Here is a 20,134-nt window from a genome sequence, read left to right as displayed (position 1 = left end):
AAATTCATTCATTTCTCCTTCTGAATTTTGCCCATTTGTCAGTCTCTATTCAGTACACTCTGCCCATCAAAATGTTATGTTTTGGCTTCTTATCATTCAGATCTTTGTTTAAATATTATAGATTCTAGGATGCTAATACCTTGGGCATTTGTTTAAAACAGTCTTTTCCTTACCCATTGTACATCAACTGTCTTTAGACTTAAACCCCTTCATGATTCTTGATGCTATGTATGAGTGCACAGGTGTGTTTTCTCTTTCCTTTCAACCCTAGAATACAGATTTCATGAGCAGGGAATCATGCTGTATCTTTTCTGCTGTATCCCTAATACTATGGAATGTATCTTAGACACTTGGTAGTCTCGCTAAAAATATTTGTTTGATGACTCGGTGAATGAACAAACTAGGAATATTTGTTATGTCTCTAAGAGGTTGCAGTGAATGTCATCCTGCAAACTTCTCCTGAACATTGGCACTAGAGGTCCCATCTGAATAACCTGCTCAACCAGTGGAAGGCCACAGTCTTGTACTTTGGCCAGTCTGCAGTGTCCCTGTCACCTGGGTTGTGTGGGGCTTGTCTGTAACCAAAAGCAACCTCCAAAACTCATCAGAGAATCAAATTGGGCCACTACTCCTTGGAAGATAGGCATAGCTGGAGGAACTTGGTATGAAGTGTAGGATATAACCAATGAAACTGGGCTAGTATGGGAACCTGGAGGAATCCCCAGAGCCATGGGAAAGGTCACGGGTCATAGGTCCTTTATAGAAAGCCCCTAGGTGTTTATCAGCTTTTCACTACTATGACAGAATACCTAAGAAAAATCAACTTAAAGGAGGAAAGAGTTATTTTGGCTCATGGTTTCAAATGTTTCAGGTCATGGCCACTTGGCTCTGTTGATCCTGGGCCTGTGGTGAGGGAGGGAGAGTGTGGTGGAGCAAAGCTGTTCCTTCATGGTGGCTGGGAGCAGGGGGTAGGATGGGATTGGGGAAGAGGCCTGGACAAGATATAGTTTCGGAGAGTATCCCTCAGAGGACCCACTCCCTTCAATTAGGTCTTACCTCCTGCAGTTTTGCCTTCTCCCTAATAGTTTATTCAAATTATGAAGCCATTAATGGATTATTGCCCCAAAGCCCTGCCTCTGAACATTGCTGCATTGGGACTAAGTTTTCAACACATAGGTCTTTGGGGGACGTTCTACATCCAAACCACAACAGAGGTTAAGAGAGAAGCTAGAGTGGCTTGGTCCAGGTATACAGTGACCCACAGTCCTTCTCCTGAAGGATCGCTGAATGCACCTGTACATGGCCCCTTGGGTGAGACTCTGATGCAGGAGACCAACTGTGGTGGTCTATGGGTGGGGTGGGAAGGACTCATGGCTGATGGGAGATGAAGTCTTTCTAGTTTAAGGGAAGATTTAAAGGAGGGGAAGGGAAGACCATGGAACACCACCAAAGAGGTTATTCAACAGATCAGAAAAGAGAAGCAAACCAATGATGGAGGAAGAGAAAGAGATACTTGCAAGAAGAATTACTGATACTGATGGACAAAATTTAAGTTAGATTCAGTTAGACTAATGGAATGAAGAAAAAGGAAGACCCGGAGGGTCTGAGCTCATTGCACTATGCAGAGGCTGCCACATGTCTTGACTAAGATAATGGCAGTCCTAGAAGGGACAGGCTGGCGGAGGGAAATGTGCCTCCCTCTGGACAGGCTGAGTTTGACAAGTTCATAGGCCCTCCAGAGAGATTTTTCTTTTTATTGTTGTTTGGTTGTTCATTTCAAAAGCAGCTGGAAATATAGGCTGAAGGCATAAGAGTCTTAGGAGGAGCCAGGGGAATGGCCAGAAGGATAGAAAAAATTTCATTATTTTGAGTAAAATGAGGATCCTAAAGGAGCTAAGAATTTGAATGGAGGGAAGGAAATCCAGAAGGACATTTTTAACTTGAATAAAACTAATACTGATTGAGGTGAATCTTAAAGCTGGAGGACAGCTTCTTATTCAAATGGAAAGGTTGGGATTTAATTTAAAAATGTATCCCGTGGTTTCAGAAGTCAGCTGTTGTTTTCTGCAGCAGTCTGGCTGGGCACAATTCAGGAGCCACTTGTCAAAAGAAACGAACTTTATTTTTGGAACACAAACGCCAAACCACACAGCTCCTCAGGAAAAACCTTCAGAGCCCAACTGCCACCACCACAAGCCTCTCCACCTCCCACAATCCTCCTGCTCTTGAGGCCGATTGGCTGGGTCGCTTGGGCGGAGCCAAAAAAGTCCCCCAATGAGCAGCTCCGTGGTCTGAAAGGGCAGAAACAGCCCAATGAGCATCACCGCAGAGGAGCCAATCAGCTAGATGTTGCTGGGGCCGCTGTGAGCCAATCGTCAGCTGGCAGTCTGAAAGTTTGCTGGGGCCCCTTTGGCTGAGGCTCTCAACAGTTTTCCTTTGCAAAGAGAACTCAGGATCTTTAGAGGTTCAGAGGCAAAGGGACCAAAACCCCAAAGGGACAAGTTCTTCCCACAAAAAGGTAAAAGTGTTCCTATTCAACGCCACTTCTGTACCATAACCACCTGTAGTAGTCAGTTTTCCTGAGTCCAAGGGTTTTTTTTTTTTTTAATCTCACAGATTTGGAGGTTGAAGATTCAAACAGCATGGTAGCCTAGAGCCAGGTGCAGCCTGGAACCCCCCCCCCCCCCCACATCATATCATGACAGATGACATCATGGTGGGAGTGTGCATGAGATCATGTGGCAAGGCAGGGAGCCACAGGGTGCAGAGAGGCAAGGCTTGCTCTTTTATAACTTGCTGTCATGGGAGCCAACCAGGGTCCCGTGAGAACTATCTTAACCCCTTCTGAGAACACACTCCCATCACCAAACCACCTTCCACTCATCCTCACCCCTTGAAGTCCTCACCACCTCTACCATCACTGTACCCAGGACTCAAACTCCAACACGGGATCCCTGGGAGACAGAGAACATCACAGCACCACCTACGCAGAGCCCTTTGTGCAGGTAATTCTGAAAAGATCATAGTAAACAAACAAAAGAAGAAGCCCACATTATTAATACTGAACATGAAAGCAAAACCAAATTAAGATTGCTCCTTGCCTTTAAGTGAAGAAAAGCAAGAGCATCAGAGATGAAAACAAAGATACATAAAGATTGAAAAGCAGGTTGAATGCACACAGAAGCTAATGAAAATAATGACTAACGAGAGGTAGATCATAAAATAAAAGGGATCCTGAAAGGAACTCCCCCCCACAAAAAGAATAGCCAATAACAAATATGTGAGGAAAGCAATATTTCATAAGCCAATGTTGTAACAATGAGAGAATATTAATGACATAGTTTTGGGCCCTTCCTATATTAAACTCCAGGCAAGTGTTAAAAGTTATCAAGCAAAGGGAACAGCGAGGAGTTAGGGATAAGGCTACTACTGTTCAGGGCTGGTGACAAAGAGGTGGTCATGTAGGGTGAGGCTGATGGGATGCAGGGCAGGTCTTAGCTAAGAACTGTAGGGAAAGGCCCCTGCATGCAAAGTGGCAGAAAAGAGGGGATCTGGGGGCCTTACATTGGGGCCCTGGTGTAGCTTCCTCCTCCAGCTCCTGCCTTAGAGGTTACTTTCAACTGCCCCCAGAAGCTGCCATTTCCCCTTTGAAATAAGGACACAGAGTGGACTCTAATATATTTGGAGGGACTTGGAAGGGCTCCAGGCAGTGAGGCCCAGGAAATAGGAACTGAGCTTGGAATGAACTTAATGCTTTTAGACCTTATAGTTAAATAACAGAAAATTATATATGAAGAGAAAATGCTGGGTGTCAATCTACCTAGGTGTTACAAGCTTTTTTTTTTTTTAATAGAAACCCTATTATAAACCATCATTCACTGTAATATAAAGAAGTCGTAGGAAGCAGAGTTGATTGCATTGCAGGTACAGCAGAACGAGTGTGCTAAATGGAGGTTTATGTCAGTTGGTTTCAGTGTGCTGAAGATTTGAGATGATTCTATTCTTACTTTTCTATAGCACCTTCCCAAAGGTCATAAGTACACCCACTGCTTGCTTTGGGGGTGTTTCTTCAATTCAGCCCTTCTCAAGTTTAATCATAATTATTTGAATACCCCTCGGATGATGGCTGAACAGGTTGTTTTAGAATAGAAGACTAAAACAGATATTATTTTTCAGTTCCTTGCTGAGTTATCTGATGATTAGACTGTTGCCAACAGGATCAAGTCCAGTGTTTTAGCAACCCTTCACAACAGCCTCTCCCGGCACTCTCTACCCATGCATGCTATGCTGCAGCTCTGAGGAAGAACCTGATCTTTCCTGAATAAGCATGAGTATTAATCATTAATTATTAATTATTCTATCATTATAACAAATACCGAGATAACCAACATATAAAGAGAAAAGATTTATTTAGGCTTATGGTCTTAGAGGTTCTAGTGTATGATCAGGTGGCCCTATTGTTTATGGGCCTCTGATGGGATGCAGGATGACAATGGTCAGGAGCCTGCAGTACAGAAAACTGCCTATCTCATGGCCTTAGAGAAAAAAAGAGTGGGGTCCTACAATCCTCTTTATGGGTTTGTTCCCAATGACCTGGAGATTTCCCACTAGGCCCCACATCTTAACTTTCTGCTGTCTCCCATTAGTGCCAAGCTGAGGAACCAAGTCTTAATATATGTGCCTTTGGGGGTATTCCAGACCCAAGCTCTGGCACTGTGCTTCCTACAGCCCCTGCCCTTCAACATACCTGCTCTACTTTCTGTTCCTGGCTGAGCTTCTTTCCTTTCTCTACCTGCAAAACCTTCTCCAGGTAGGTATGCAGAGCTAGTCACTCTCACTCTGAGTCCCATAGTACTCTCTACCTGTGGGCTTCCCACAGTGCCTAATGGAACACAGGTAATGCTCAGGAAACATTCGTGGAATAGACAATATGTTTTTCTACTATGTCTCTGGTAGTAAACCACTACAGCTAGTCACCAGCAACCCATCAAGCAAGGTGGGAGGCAGGAGCTAGAGTCGGCATTGTGCACCCCAAATGGTTGGGACAGGCCTGGGCCCACTGAATGATGGACACCATCTCTAGAGGGAAGACGTATTTGTGATTTTTAAAAAATGTTCTTCAAAAACATCATGGATTCAAAGAAGATGAGAAACAATGGCCCAGGAGGAAGAATAGACTCAAGGTGAGCTATACAAAATGGGAGAGGAAGGAAGGGGAGAGCAAAGGACTGTGCCCAGGCCCCTCCTGCTGGGCCGGGCAGGTCTCCATTATACTGTCAAGGATCTTATCTCCTGGTCCAGACAGGGCCAGGCCAGGCTGAAGGCACTCCCACCTGCAGCTTCTGGGGACAAAAGGAGAGTAACAGTCAGATTCTCCAGAAGAGGAAATAAAGATAATAATGATCTATCACTGGGTTTTCACCTACTTTTACAAAACATTTTCTCTTCATATATAATTTTCTGTTATTTAACTGTAAGATCTTAAAATCGTTAAGTTCATTCCAAGCTCAGTTCTCCTTTTGCAATCCTTCCTCAGAAAAAGAGTTCATATTCCCATGGTTGAAATCCCAGTGGCTCCAGAGCCTGAGGCAGAAGGATTGTAAGTTCAAAGCCAGCCTCAACAACTTAGCAAGACCCTGTCTCAAAATAAAAATAAAACAGGCTGGGGATGTGGCTCAGTGATAAAGCACCCCTGGGTTCAGTGCCTGGTTAAAAAAAAAAAAAAGCTCAGATTCCTGAGCTCAAAGAGATGTCAACTAAATTTCCAGCCTTAGCTCAGCCATTCATCAACTTCCAGTCATTCCAAGAAAGAAGATGCAAGTATGGCAGGCAGGCGGGGTTGCACCTATTTTCTTTCTGAAATTATCCTTATTACTGAGTCTAAGGTACAGATGTTCCTCTACTTACAGTGGGATTCAATCATAAAAAAATCCATGATAGTGAGTCAAAAATATTGTAGGCTGAAAACTCATTTAACACCTAACCTACAAACATCCTACTGTAGCAACGTGGTATGCTGTAGAGGGCTGCTATTTTTTCCCCCTTGGGATCATATGACTGACTGAGAGCCACAGCTCACTGCCACTGCCCAGCATCATGAACACATCTTCACCAGCCCAGGCAAAGATTAACATTCAATATTCTAAGTCTGGTTTCTAGAAAAGGAATATTGCTTTTCACCATTGTAAAGTTGAGAAATCATATGTCAAACCCTCAAAGTCAGTGACTGTCTACAATAATTAAATTACAGAGTTTCTTTTGTCTTTTCTTTTCTTTTTTGCAAAAGTTGCTCAACCTTCGTTGAGCCTAAAAGTCCAGCCATACACAAAAGGGATCATACACCATTGCAACTGAAAGGGACTTCAGAGTTTATTCAGTTCTTTCCATCCCACTTCACAAGGTAGAGATTGACAGGAGGAGAAGCTGAAATCAAACATTTATAACAGACTTGTGAGAATTGTGCAGCTGTTGTCCTCTAGAGAGCTCAGGCTCAGGGTAAGGTCCTTTCAAATAACCACCATTTTCTAACTCATTCCTTTAGGAGCAGGACAGCAGATGGAAGGCTGTAAACAGAAGTGAGAAAAGCAGACTGAAGCTGTGGACACAAAGCAAGCATGATTGATTGAGACTGCCTGTGCTTATTTAGATAATTCCACTCTAAACAAATCCTTGAAGACAGGAAACAGCATCAAATATTAATGGATGAATGGATATATTGAGTTGCCCATTTCTTCTTAAAATGTACTAATGTATAGATGCAGCGATACGGTTACATATCTTAATTGCTAATTCAATAAACATTATTAGCATCTACTCTACCAAATCCCTGAGGATTAGAGTAAAAGGGAGGACATAAATAAGCGTAATGAGAAGAGCAAACATTCATTGATGGCCACAGAATTTCTGGATCTGAGCCAAGTATTAGCTCATTTCTCCTTCATAATAAGTACCATCATTTGCCCATTTTATAGAAAAGGAAACTGAGGCTTGGAATAATGAAATAACTTGCCCAAGGTGGGACAGCGGGTAGGTGGCAGTGCTGAGGTTCTGCCTCAGCCCAGGGTTCCTAATCACGATGTTCTAGTGATTCCAACGAGACCACATCCTGAAATCTGTGGTTGCATGTGTGGAGTCCCCCTGAACATAGAGCCTCAACACCATAAGACAAGGATCCCAGATGAGAAAAGGGAACGGAGGGATTCACAGAGCAGGGAACACCAGAGCCAAGTACTTAAAAATGAGGGAGGTGATGTGCCTTTGGAGAGGAGTGGGGAGGAGATGCACTTTAGGAAATAGGGCCAGGATGAACAGGAGCCTCCTACCTAATCTGGAGAAAAAAAGCAATGGTCTAAGGTCACACTAAACATATCTTGCAGGTGGAGGGGGGGATGTAGATGTGGCCTGGCTCCAGTTTAGAACTATATTGATGCAATCAGGGTGGAGTAGGGTCTGCAGCAAGGTGGAAACTGCTTTTGGCCATCAGAGCTCAGGCTTCATGAGGGCTGGTGTACCCCATCCTTGAGAAGTCACCAGCTGGGCGCTGCTCTGGAGGTGACTGGGGGTAAGGGTACCAAGAACCAGGGAAGTTCCTGAAGGCCCGTGTTCAATTAGTGCATCTTCTCTGAAAGTCTCCCTTTCCATAGCCCAAGGCTTTATTCCATCTGTTACCTGATGATAAACAATGGGCTGCTGTCAGGAGATTGGTTAAAAAACAGGAGGCAAAGCAGAGGAAAGGCTGGGATCCGCAGCAGGTGATATTGATGCCCCCGGCTCTAGTGAAGTTTGCTCTCCCAGAGCCCTGTGCTTGCTTAGGTAAGTTATCAAGTTTTTGTGATAGTCTGGGAATGACAGCTAAACCGTGGACATGCAAGCCAGCTAAGTGGCCCCAGGGTGTCTGGTAAAATGCAGTCACCTTCTCAGAGTCACATTCTTTTTCACATACTCTGGATTCTCGATCTCTCTCTCTCTCTCTCTTTTTTTTTTTCCATTTCTTGCCTCTGGCCCTCTACAGTGACTCTTCTTCCTTTCTTTCCCTTCTTTTCCCATGAGCCTCAGGTAGACTAACACTATGCTGGGCAGTTGCCAGGTTTGTGTCCCCAGCTCCATTGTGGAAGAGCAGTGTCCTCTCCTGTTCAGGAACCACTTGTACCAGAAGCCTGCAGACAGAGAGCTAGAGGAGTGCAGGGCCCTGGGCTACACCCAAAAGCCACTGAAACAGACTTGCTGGGCTGAGAGCTGCATTTTAAATGTTTTCCAGGTAGTTTTTGCTCACTAAGTGTGAGACCAGCTGCTCTGGGGAGAGAGACCGTGGAAACTTTTTTATTTTCCAGGAATACTTTACCCCTGAGCTACATCCCCAGCCCCTTTTTAAAACTTTTTGAGGCAGAGTCTTGCTAAATTTCTGAAGGTTTAATTAAGTTGCTGAGGCTGGCCTCTGGTTTGTGATCCTCCTGCATCAGCCTCCTGATCTGCTGGGATTGCAGGTGTGTGCCACCAATGTTCGACTCCCCTGGAAACTTTCACAGTTTCTGATCTGTCTTTTCCATTAAACCTTCTCTGGAGAGCAGATGGACCAAGTAGAAGGCATACTGACAGCACTGGACCAAGCCTTTCCCATTTGTTTTCTGTTTACATGTCTGTCTGTCTCTTTCACTAGATTGTGAGTCTGTGAGGACAGGAAGGGGGTGCTGTTCAGCTCTGGAAGTCTGGGGCTTGGGTGGAGCCTGGGTTTGCACAGGGCACTTAACAACTGCTTGTGGATAAATGGATTATTGACGTGTCTCCCTCCCTTCTTTCCCCCTCCTCCCTCTCTTGGGGACCCCATGGCCTTGGGCACAAAACACAAACATTTTAAGATATGGTTAATGTTTAAAGGGAGAAAGTCGGGCACCGGCAGGACTACCTCAGGTTGCTCAACTGACAAACAAATCCACCTTCTCTGGTCAATTCCTAAGCTATCAGGAAGCAGCCAGAAGACTGCTGCTCACTCAGCAATGGCTCAAGCCAGTGTTCAGCCACCCCACTCAATAATTGCACAACATTGCTGCAAAAACCCAAGGCTATAAATAGTCTTTCTAAAAAGCCCTGAGCTGGGCTTGGACAGATCTGATGCAGGACTCTGATTTGTTGTCCCTTCAAACAAATAGGGGGATTTTTATTTTTATTTATTTATTTTTTTGCCTCTCTTAAAAGAATCTAAGCCTGGGGCAAAGGATTCTGCCTTCCCCTCTGAGTGCAGCCTGCACACCTGTTTTCAGGTTGCATTTCAGAATCCCTATGGGACTCCTCCTCTTTACTGTTGGCCTGTATGCCACCCAGTGTTACTGATGTCATGAAAATAATGACAGTAATTCTTTATTTAGTAGACACCCCCTCCCATTTCTAATGCCCCTACACATGCCTGGTCTCATCTCTCAGGTATGGCCCTCTTTAGTTCTCTGCATATTGATTGATGGCCTTCACTCCCTCCTGTCTATAAGGTTGATTCTCCTACACATTGTTTTCTTGCATCTTTTACACTGTTCAGAATCTTCCAATGGTTTTGACTGCTTACAACAGTGGTCTGCACACCCTTAATGTATACAGTTACTTGTAAGTTAAATATATGTGCTATATCCATTCATATGAAATACTAGGAAGCATACTTTCACTGTTAATTTTTGACAAACAAATATAAGTAGGAGTTCTAATATTTTCTCCCTGTTCCCCGGTGTATCGTTTACAATCCGCTGGAGTGGATATCACTGAGTGTTGCACTGGATCATTTACTAGGTCATCAAAGCCTTCTGATGTCTGGCTCCAGGTCATTCATCTATTCGCTCAACATTTCTTGGAAATACCATGGCTGAGCACTGGCTCAGAGGGTATTGGTCAGAAGCTCATAGTATGCTGGAGAAGATTAATACATAAATAAATGACTGCTGGAAGTCATGTGTGCCATCAAAGAAGTTTTCATAAGGCCTTAAAGGAGAAGAGAGAAAAAGAAATAATTTGCTCATGAGAGTCAGGAAAGACTTCATAGAGGACGATTTGGCTTAGGCCTCGATGGATGAGTAGGAGTTCTCCAAGTCATAAAAATGGAGAAAGGACCTTCCAACACAGGAAAAAAGCACAAAGTCTTGTTTTTTTCTTAAAGGAATATGGTACATTTGAGAAGGGCCAAGCTGTTCCCAGAGACTAGTGGGCTATCTGAGGAGGCCAAATCATGAAGGACTTTATCTGCTATCCCATGAAGTTTAGATTTTATCCTGAAGTTAGTGAGAGTCGTGGGACGTGTTGTGACCGTCCTCCCTAAATGAGTTTGTACCTGTCTTCTGCATGTGAATAGCAGAATGTGAACTAAAAGCACAGAAGCAGCAGTTCCTCAGGCAGATCTGGTGGACCTTGCCTTTCCTGGAAGCTCTCCCTTCTCAGGGCTCCTAGGATGCCATCGTCTGTGCTGCTCAGGGCTCTACGTGAAGGGTCACAACCTCAGGACAGCAGGATATACCCCTCCCCAAAAGATGAAAGACAGGGCCAGAATGTCCAGTGTTAGAACTAAAGTTGACCAAGACTCACACTGTTTGACTGCAGTGGGAGGTCACAGAGAAGGCTTCTCAGGGGTCAGCAGATGAGGATGTACCTCTCATACCTAGTCAGGAATCATTCGACCCAAATTCTAGTAAAAGAACAACGATTTTTAAATATAACACGATGACAGATATATATGCAGTTTAATGAAACCAAAATTGGAGGATAAATATTTTCCATTTCTGTATCTCCATAGTTTCAGAGTGGAAGACACTACCATATATCTTCTCTTTATTATACTTTTATAAAGAAATTGATATCTAAGCATGTTCCCAAATAAGCCATTCATCTTTTAGGTTCATTAGCATGCCCAATTGCTCACCAAAGAAAATTGACCTCAAAATTCTCCCTGGTGAGATTTTCATTCACTGAATCCACCTTCTTGTGTCAGATGGCTGCCAATCATTGCCCTTGGCTATGTTATTTCTAAAGTGCTTCCCTTCATAAGAGGATAGAGTGCAGATGGTCTCCATCTTTACAATAGGTTGTTCAACCCAGGAAGGATGCTAGATACCCTGAGTCATCTACACTTTCCTTCTTGTGACCAGGGTCAAGCATTTCTAAGACCTCAGTCCATGTTCAAGGTATGATCTAGGTGAGAAGATACAATTTTCTTCTGCAGAGTAGAGATTTTTACGCTGTATAGTGCAGAAGCAGAAGTGTTGAGTTGTAGGCTGTATATGCTAACAAACTGAAACCATCATCTAGAAAGAAAATTTTGTATTTTAGTCTAGATAAGAGTTACCCATCTGCTATTTTTGTTTGGAAATCCTTTGGAAGGGAAGGGAATAAAATAAACATTCTTTGCTATCGGATATACGGGGCTTCATTCTGTGGCTCTTCTAATATCCTCAAATATGGAGTGAATCTAAAAGAAAGAAGATAAAAACAGAGAAAACGAGGATGGGACCTGACTTCTCACTGGAGACTGAGGAAGCAGACACCATTGCCCTATCTAATAATGAAGGTTGGCTTTCGGGTCTCAGGTTCTACATTTAAATATTCGTCATCGCATCTCTCCTTTTTGCAAGTGACAGCCATGAAGCCAGGTACTTCATTAGAGAAAGGATGACGCAATTTAGAAACACATTGTCAACAAAGTACTAATTATCATGTGCTAATTATCACAGTTAATGTTAGTTCCTTCTCAAACAGGCAGTAGTGAGTCCCCAGATAGAGGCCTTTCCCCCATTCTCCCTGAGAGCAAAGGCATATGGGGCACCAGCTGGGCTACTTGGGGTTTCATTTACATGGGGGTCCCAAGAACCTCTGAGGGTAATAACTAACCAAGTTGAGGTTCAAGGCTGACCTTCAGTTTTAAGACTCTTAAACAATTTAGAGTAGATGCTCTAGTCTACACAGTGAAGTTCTCAGCAAATGGCAAGTTAGTCTAGGAGCATTTGAATCAAAATCTCCTTGGGCTGGGATTCAAATCATTTCACTAGTAGGGGCCACAAGGCAGGAAGTACAATGAGCTTGTATGTTTATTTACATTTATGTATACTTCACATTTTATTGATTTAATTTAGGCTGTTCAAAACCCCTGAGCTGGCCTCTAGCTTCTACCTGTGGTCCATCTTTAAGCAGAGGCCGGCAAACTGCAACCTGTGCATTAAATCTAGCCTGTGGATTTTTGTACGGTCCATGAGCTTCACAATAGCTTCTACACTTTACAACACACACACACACACACACACGAATATGCAACAGAAACCTGATGTGCTGCACTAAGCCTAAAATATCGACTACCTAGCTCTTTGCATAAAAGCTTGCCAACCCCCGATCTCGAGGACTTATTGACCCCTCACACAGAACATGACTGATAGTTTTCTTGTTTCATCCTTACCACCCGGAGCTAGGAAAGACAGTAGTTACTATGTCCATTTTCAAGGTGAAGAAACCAAAGTCCAGAACATTTACATAACTACTTTTGAGGTCACATTCATGGTGGTGAGGCTGGGAAAAGGACCAAGTCCTCCTAAATCCCCATCCAGGACTCTTATCAGGAGATGGCAGAGGGACTGTCTGACCCAACACTTCTGTACCAGAGGAGCAAATGTTGAATGGCTTCCAAACTGATCTGAGGATGTCGGGTCCATCCACCCTTATTTAGCAGCAGTTCATTGGGGGAAATAGTCACCAAGAGTATTTGGAAATGCTAGAAATGTTTAACTAGACTTATTATAGACTTAGGCAAGCCAGGCCACAGAAGTTCACGTTCCCCTGCAGCAATGATGTCCCAACTCCCCAGGAGCGGCTCTCCTTGCAGGGTGGCCCAGAAGGCAGAGGGGAGAGCTGGCATGTACCAAAGGCTGCTTTTGCCCGTCTGCTTTCCGCGCTCTCCTCCTGTTCGCTCCCCTCTGCACTGGCGAGCGCTCTGGGCAAAGCAGTTGGAGTGAATGAATGCCCACATTATCCACTGCCAGCCTGTCAGCAGCTTCCCCACCACAGACCCTGCGCAGGCAGCTGGTGTGAAGCGCTCTGTCCCTGACATAAACAGCCAGCGAGGCTTGAGTAGTGGCTTGTTCTCCTCGCAGAGCCCAGGCAAGGTCTTATGATCCTGGGACCCCCCTGCTGCCCGAGGGCTGAAGAGGGGCTTTGTACCCTTAATGCAGACCAGTTCCTGCCCAATCCCCTTGAATGCTACTGAGCACAGATCTGAAATAAAGATGTGCATAGGGTTGGGCTCTCAGTCACCTACCATTGGAAGAGATTAGGGGCTGCCAAGACCCAGGGAGGGTTTAAAAAGATTTGATAGAAAAGGCAGGATGCTGGACTTAGAAGCTATATGCAAATGACTTAGAAGCTCTTCTAAGAACCCAAAATTTCGAGTCCTTGAATCTCTTCCTCTGGCCTCCAGATTGCTGCCCTAAGGGACAGGCCCCCTCAAAAGCCAACAGGTACACTTGATGCTAATTTTGTCATTTTAGTAATTGAGTCCTTATGTAGAGACCTGGTTCTTAGGGAGGAACAAAAGAGAGGAGGAAGGGAGAAAGACAGGCAAAAGGGGGTCCCCCAAACGGTGGAGGCTGTGTTGACCATGTGATAGCCTAAAGTCACAGAGATTCGGACAGCCAATGCAAAGGAGGGGATTGAGGGGGCTGATGGCTGGAAGATTTTACTCTCCTTATAATTCTTTCTTCTATTTTCTCTTTTCACAGCAACTCAAACACGCATTCTCATGTCATCCTCCTATCTCCACTGCAGGGGCCCCTTCCTCTCTCCTTCCTGTTCCTGAGCCCCTTTTGCACATTCAAGTTCATATTCTGTGACCCTTATCTGAAAAAAAAACCTGATCTTCAGCTCCCTTTGCAGGACTTGTCCCTGTCTGGTGCCTCTTACAGCCTTTATTTCCTTCTTCCTTGAAGTCTGATATTTGAACACCTGTTCTATCCCGGGAGGGTAGATTGAACCATTTCATGAGACCATGAACAACTCGAAGAAGGGGCTTTATCTGATTCCGTTGTGGCACCCCTCACTGTCCCCTGCCCGTTAGTGGACATGCAATCAATATGGAGCCTCTTCAGTATCCCCTCATGATTCTTCCTAGTCAATGTGAAGAAAAAATTTTTAAAACACTAGGTGAAGGCCAGCTAGGGGATTTAGAGCCTGTCTAAATCTAAAAGAGATCTTTTTCATACTCAGAATTTTTTTTTTTTTTAAATTAATGTTGCTCAGGACACCAGGTTGCATCAGACACTAATAGAGATTTCCAAACTCCTCAGCAATCCACCTATCTAACCCGTTCTGCCAATGCAAACACTTCAGTGATGGGGGAGAAGAAAGAGATTTCTTTTCTTTCAAGGTCATTGACATATAAAGATCAGTTAGGATTTACAGAAGATGATTCTTACAAAGGAGCTCACAATGTGTTAGCTCTGAAATCATATTTTTCCTTTCCCACTCCTATTCTTTGTAGGCTCATTATTATCCCTGCCAAAAGAGGCAGCCTGCTGCGCCTGCTTATTTGCTGAATCACTGCTGATTTAAGCCCAGCAAAGAGCAACAAAAAGCTGTTTTAATGAGATTTTTAAAGTTCAGCTGTGAAAATTGAAAGTCACCCAACATCAAACCACCCAGCCACCTGAGAATATTATACTGAAATGTTCTTGTCACTCACAGTGATTCTATTTCGGACTAACCAGTTTACAGTAGTGGGAAGAAGAAGAAACACGGAGGAGAAGCAATTTAGCTTGCTTTTGCTTACCCTGGGACAACTTTGGTAGAATTAAATAGATAATGTTTGCAAAGTGCCCAGTATAGTACCTGGCAAGGAGTAGATGCTCAATGCTGATGGTTCTTTCTGCACTCCCTTTCTTAGATCTTATGTGAGTAAGTTTCAGTGCAATGCCCAGGATTACTAAGTATGGAACTTGGAATATGAATGCATTCATATCTCTGAGTCATTAAATAAACCATCTTCCCACACACTAAAAGAAGGCCATGATAAGGGTATATCACAAATCAAGAGTTATGATTAACTTAATTCTATTCACCTGAGGTCTATTAAAAACAAAAATATATATTAATTTCTTTTTGGGGTTTCATTCAATCACTTAAGTATCTTCTTATCCCATTTATAGAAAGTCCCTCTACTTCTCACTTAAAAAAATATTCCTATATCTCAGAGCAAGCTCTGTGTCAAGGTGCTAATGATCAGTCCTGCTTCAAGGCCAGGCCTGGGGAACTGAACACCAGTAGTCAACCACAGTCTCTGCATGTCTGGGCCACACAGTGCTGCAAATGAAACTTCATATGATCTGGTTCATGGACGTGTGCCCACTCTGTGGCAATGCCTTGGCCTTCTGCCAAGGCCGAGTAGGATTTTTCTCCTGAGTTCAGATGCACGGCCTCTAGCGATAGCCACATATATGCAGAAGCAAGTTTTCCCTCAAGTTCAGGGACTCTCAGGCTAGGGATTAAAAATCATAAGGTAGCAGAAATTGGTAAAGTGAACTTGACTTCAGGAAAATCAGTACACCGGTTTTATTTTATATTGAACTTCATTGTAAGAAAGTTGTATGTAAATATGTGTCATAGTGATATTGATAAATGCAAACAGCGATCAAGGAATATTTAATAATAAATTAAATAGTTTAGGCTAGGGATGTAGCTTAGTAGTAGAGCATTTGCATGTGTGAGATCCTGGATTCAATCTCCAGTATTACAAAAAAAATTAATAATTCATTTCTTCTTTAATGGAAATCTGGAAAACTAACACCTTTCCCTCCATATCAAAATGCCAATGTCTCTTTTCCCATTTGTGTTCTGAACATGGATAGAAGCATTCCACTTTTAGAATTCTGGGCTTTAATAGTGTTGTATTAAGTCTTCAGAATTATTTTGTCCAACTCTTCTATAATATCAATTGAGAGTGCTTCCTTTGTCCTATTAAGATTGAGAAAAGTGCATTTAGCCATGTTGTTTCATTTTCATTATGTTTGAAATACACTTTTGGAAACTAGTCTCTAAACTGACAATTTTAAGAATGGAATTCAAGCTATCACTCTCATCTTTGGAAACTCAAAGTGGACCAGATTATTCCCCACAAATTGAGTTTCTTACAGGTAATTTCTCTAGAAATGAGTCAATTGAGTATTATATTTCTAAAATGTGATGAATTGTTACATATCTTAGGGAGACCCCAAACGAAATATTCCAGTCTATAGAAAGCTGGTATGGAGATTTTTTTCCCTTTGATCATGTGAACAAGTTAATTTATTTCAGCAACGCAAAAAGCATTTTTTTCCCACTCCATACTACATTAATTGATCTACCCAAACTCCAGAAAATACAGCAGAAGATGGTGGTGTGCTTCACGAGGATCACGGTATCCAGGATTTCAAGGCACAGAGGCATACGCAGGGCTCTGTGTTGGTGACTACATCCTTGATATTTCCCAATTCTAACCTTTTATGGCTTAGCAGTTGCTGATTAATGTAATAATATAATAGGCTTAACTTATCTGTCTTTACAAATATTGCCTTACTAAATTTCCTAATTAGTGTGACATTAGCACCAACCGGATCACAGATCACAGACCACAGCTCCTAGCTATGCTGTCTAATATTTACCAGACCATATTCAAACTGTTGGAGTCTCCCCTGTGTTTTAGTCTGCTTTTTTGCTGTTCTGACCAAAAGACCTGACAATAGTTTTAGAAGAGGAAAAGTTTAGTTTGGGTCTCAGTTCATAGATTGCCAACTCTGTCTCTCGGGGCCTTACGTGAGGCAGAACATCATGGCAGAAGGGTTTGGTGGAGGAAAGCAGCTGGGACATAGCACAAGAAAGTAGAGGGGGGGTCCACTCTCCAGAGACAAAATATATACCCCAAAGGCATACCCCCAATGACCCACCTTCTCCAGCCAAACCCTACTTCCTACAGGTACCCCTCAGTAAATCTCTATATGTGATTAAGGCACTGATTAGGTTAGAGCTTTCATAACCCAACAATTTGACCTCTAAACTTTCTTGTATTGTTTCACACATGAGTTCTTGGGGGACACCTCATTTCTAAACCATAACACCTGGTATCTCCATACAAGTCATTTTCTGACATTTTATCTATCACGATCCATCCAAATGGTCTTCTACCCTATGAATCCTAATTAACTCTGTGAATAAGTATAGTAGCTCATCAGCTACAACAAAAAGATTAGAAATTATTACATTTTATACATAATTTATGCTGTGGATTATTAGCTATACTTTCACTACTTTAAAAGCAAGAGAATTTCTGGTTGTTCCTTTTTGGGATTGTGAACTTAAAACTGAATCTCCATAAAGGTCCCCAGTGTCTAAAATGCAAGGGGGCAAAGGTGAGGGAAAACAGAGAAAGGATATTGATCAAACTATGTGCATAATCTCCTGTGATAATCCATGCTAAATGAGGATGCTCTATTCTGGAGGCATAAATTAACTCTGAGTTGACCAGGTTGAAGGCCAGAATAAGGAGAAACAAGGCCAGGATGAAGAGATGGAGGTGAACAAGACCCAGAAATTGAAGGTCCATCCACACTCCTGGGTCCTCATTGGGTGAGGTCTGTAAGAAAAAGGGTAGAACAAAGGCTGATGGTCAATGACCAGGACAAGCAGCAAACCCTGCCATAGCACAAGACCTGAATGGACTTATGGGCTATTGGAACTCTTGTTCCAACTCATCTCTGTCCATTCATCTCCTGAAGGGCATCTAGGTAGGTTCCACAATTTAGCTATTGTGAATTGTGCCACTGTAAATGTTGATGTGGCTGTGTCCCTGTAGTGTGCTATTTTTAAGTCCTTTGGATATAGACCAAGGCAAGGGATAGCTAGGTCAAATGGTGGGTCCATTCTAAGTTTTCTGAGGTATCTCCTTACTGCTTCCCAGAGTGGTTGCACCAATCTGCAGTCCCACCAGCAATGTATGAGTGGACCTTTTCCCCCACATCCTTGCCAACACTTATTGTTGTTTGTCTTCATAATAGCTGCCATTCTGCCTGGAGTGAGATGAAATCTTAGAGTGGTTTTTATTTGCATTTCTCTAATTGCTAGCAATGATGAATATTTTTTCATATATTTCTTGATTGATTGTATATCCTTTTCTGAGAAGGGTCTTTTCAGGTCCTTGACCCACTTATTGATTGGGTTATTTTATTTATTTATTTTTTTTGGTGTTTAGCTTTTTGAGTTCTTTGTATACCCTAGAGATTTGTGCTCTATCTGATGTATGAGGGGTAAAGATTTGCTCCCAGGATGTAGGCTCTCTATTCTCCTCACAGATTGTTTCTTTTGCTGAGAAGAAACTTTTTAGTTTGAATCCATCCCATTTATTGATTCTTGGTTTTAATTCTTGCACTATAGGAGTCTTGTTAAGGAAGTTGGGACCTAATCAACTCTAACTCTGCCAGACAGTCAGGTCCTTCTCAGAAGGAGACAGAAAAACCAATGAAGCAATTTGGACAACGTTTTACCACCTGTCATCTTATGCTAGTGGGAATTGAAAGAACAAACATGATTCTAATATAGCAAGAAGTAACTTCCTAATAAAATTCTCTCTCTCCCTCCTTCCTGTCTCTCTCCATTCCTTTCTTTTCTTTCCCTTTTCATTCCCCCCCCCCCATTTATCAAGAACACTAAGGGGTTGGGGTTGCAGTGAGAACAGAACTCAGGGGAAGGAATTAAAATAAAAATCTATAGTTACCCACCCCATAATTCCCCAGGCTTAGCATTTCCCTGAGGCAAATGCTTTCTGCTACCAATTCTGATGCTTTCCTCCCTGACTCTACTTGATTTATGGACTATCTCTTGAATTATTAATTTAAAATCTTGTCAAGGTCCTTACCCACAGAAAGTTAAGGATTTAATTTGCCTTATGCCCCCCCTTCTTATTTTGAACAATTGTTTTTGCCCTGTTATTTATTCCTTCTATGTTTGTGCATAATACTGAAAACATATATTTTTAAATAGAAGGGAGACCAGTAGCGTAGAGGAAGAGAGCCAAGTGGAGAAAAGGGGGAGATCCTGGGGATTAAAATTTGACCAACTCATGTGCATATATGACTATGTCACAATGAATCCAACTATTATGTATAATTATAATACACCATAAAACATAATAAAATACTTTGGAAAGTATTTCTGATTTTCAACCAAGTTGCGTGAAGACATGGGTGGCTGCTCTTCTCCTCCCCTATTTCTTCTCATTTTCTGACTGCCAGAGTTTGCTTTTACATTGCCAGGGCTTGGTCAGGTTACATTTTCTCTTCTAACCATATTTAGTCTTCTGTGTTCTTTTAGGCCAATCCTCGAGCCTGAAAACTGGTAGACAGTATGTTACTGTATGTAAGTTCTCAATATATTAATATATTAATTAGTGCTCACCTCAACAGCACATGTATTAAAATTGAAACAACACAGAGAAGATCAACGTGGCCCCGGTGCAAGGGTGACTCAAAATTTGTGAAGCCTTCCATATTTTTTAGAGGCTAGGAAAGAGAAGGGAGATAGAGGAAAGATGAATGCAGGTACCAAAATGCAGTTAGAGAGGAGGAATAAGCTCTAGTGTCCTACAGCTTGGTAAAGTGACTATGGTCCACGATAATTATATGTTTTACGAGGAACTAGAATAGAAGAGCTAGAAAGCTCTAAACATAAAGAAAAGATAAGGAAATGACAATGACCATACTGTACCATATAAATATGCATGATTTATTTATTTAATTATTTTAATTACTTAATTTTTAAAATTGCTTTTATTTTTTAAATACATGGCAGCAGAATGCATCATAATTCTTATTACACATATAGAGCACATTGTTTCATATCTGTTTGAAATATGCATAATTTTATAAGGTAATTTTTAAAAGTATATATTAATCAATTACTTCCATAAACATGGAGGCAGGCACTGAGCTAAGGTGGTACAATGGGTGTCATGAAGCAGGTGCGGTGCACTTGGGTTAAGTGGATTCTCTTCATCACATTCCATCAGTGTCCCAATACTCCGCCACCTCTTGGTAGGGCTTGTTGACTGACGGGGCCTAATTTTGGTGAAAGCAGAAACAGGAGTCTCACCAAAGTTCTCAAA

General features: G+C 42.5%; 1 non-coding gene across 1 annotated transcript; it reads left to right on the top strand.

The window, feature by feature from the left end:
• The first annotated feature begins 19,420 nt into the window (after positions 1-19,420).
• LOC124108039 (U6 spliceosomal RNA) lies at positions 19,421-19,526 on the top strand. Its single transcript, XR_006856603.1, has one exon. It is a non-coding gene; the product is annotated as a U6 spliceosomal RNA (small nuclear RNA).
• The last annotated feature ends 608 nt before the right edge of the window (positions 19,527-20,134 follow it).

Source organism: Marmota monax, unplaced genomic scaffold (assembly GCF_021218885.2).
Source record: "Marmota monax isolate L192 unplaced genomic scaffold, Marmota_monax_Labrador192_F-V1.1 WCK01_AAM20220418_F8-fsc00447, whole genome shotgun sequence".
In the NCBI taxonomy this organism is placed as follows: Eukaryota; Metazoa; Chordata; class Mammalia; order Rodentia; family Sciuridae; genus Marmota; species Marmota monax.
The sequence above is the reverse complement of the archived record's forward strand: the minus strand, read 5'-3'. Positions and strand labels throughout refer to the sequence as shown.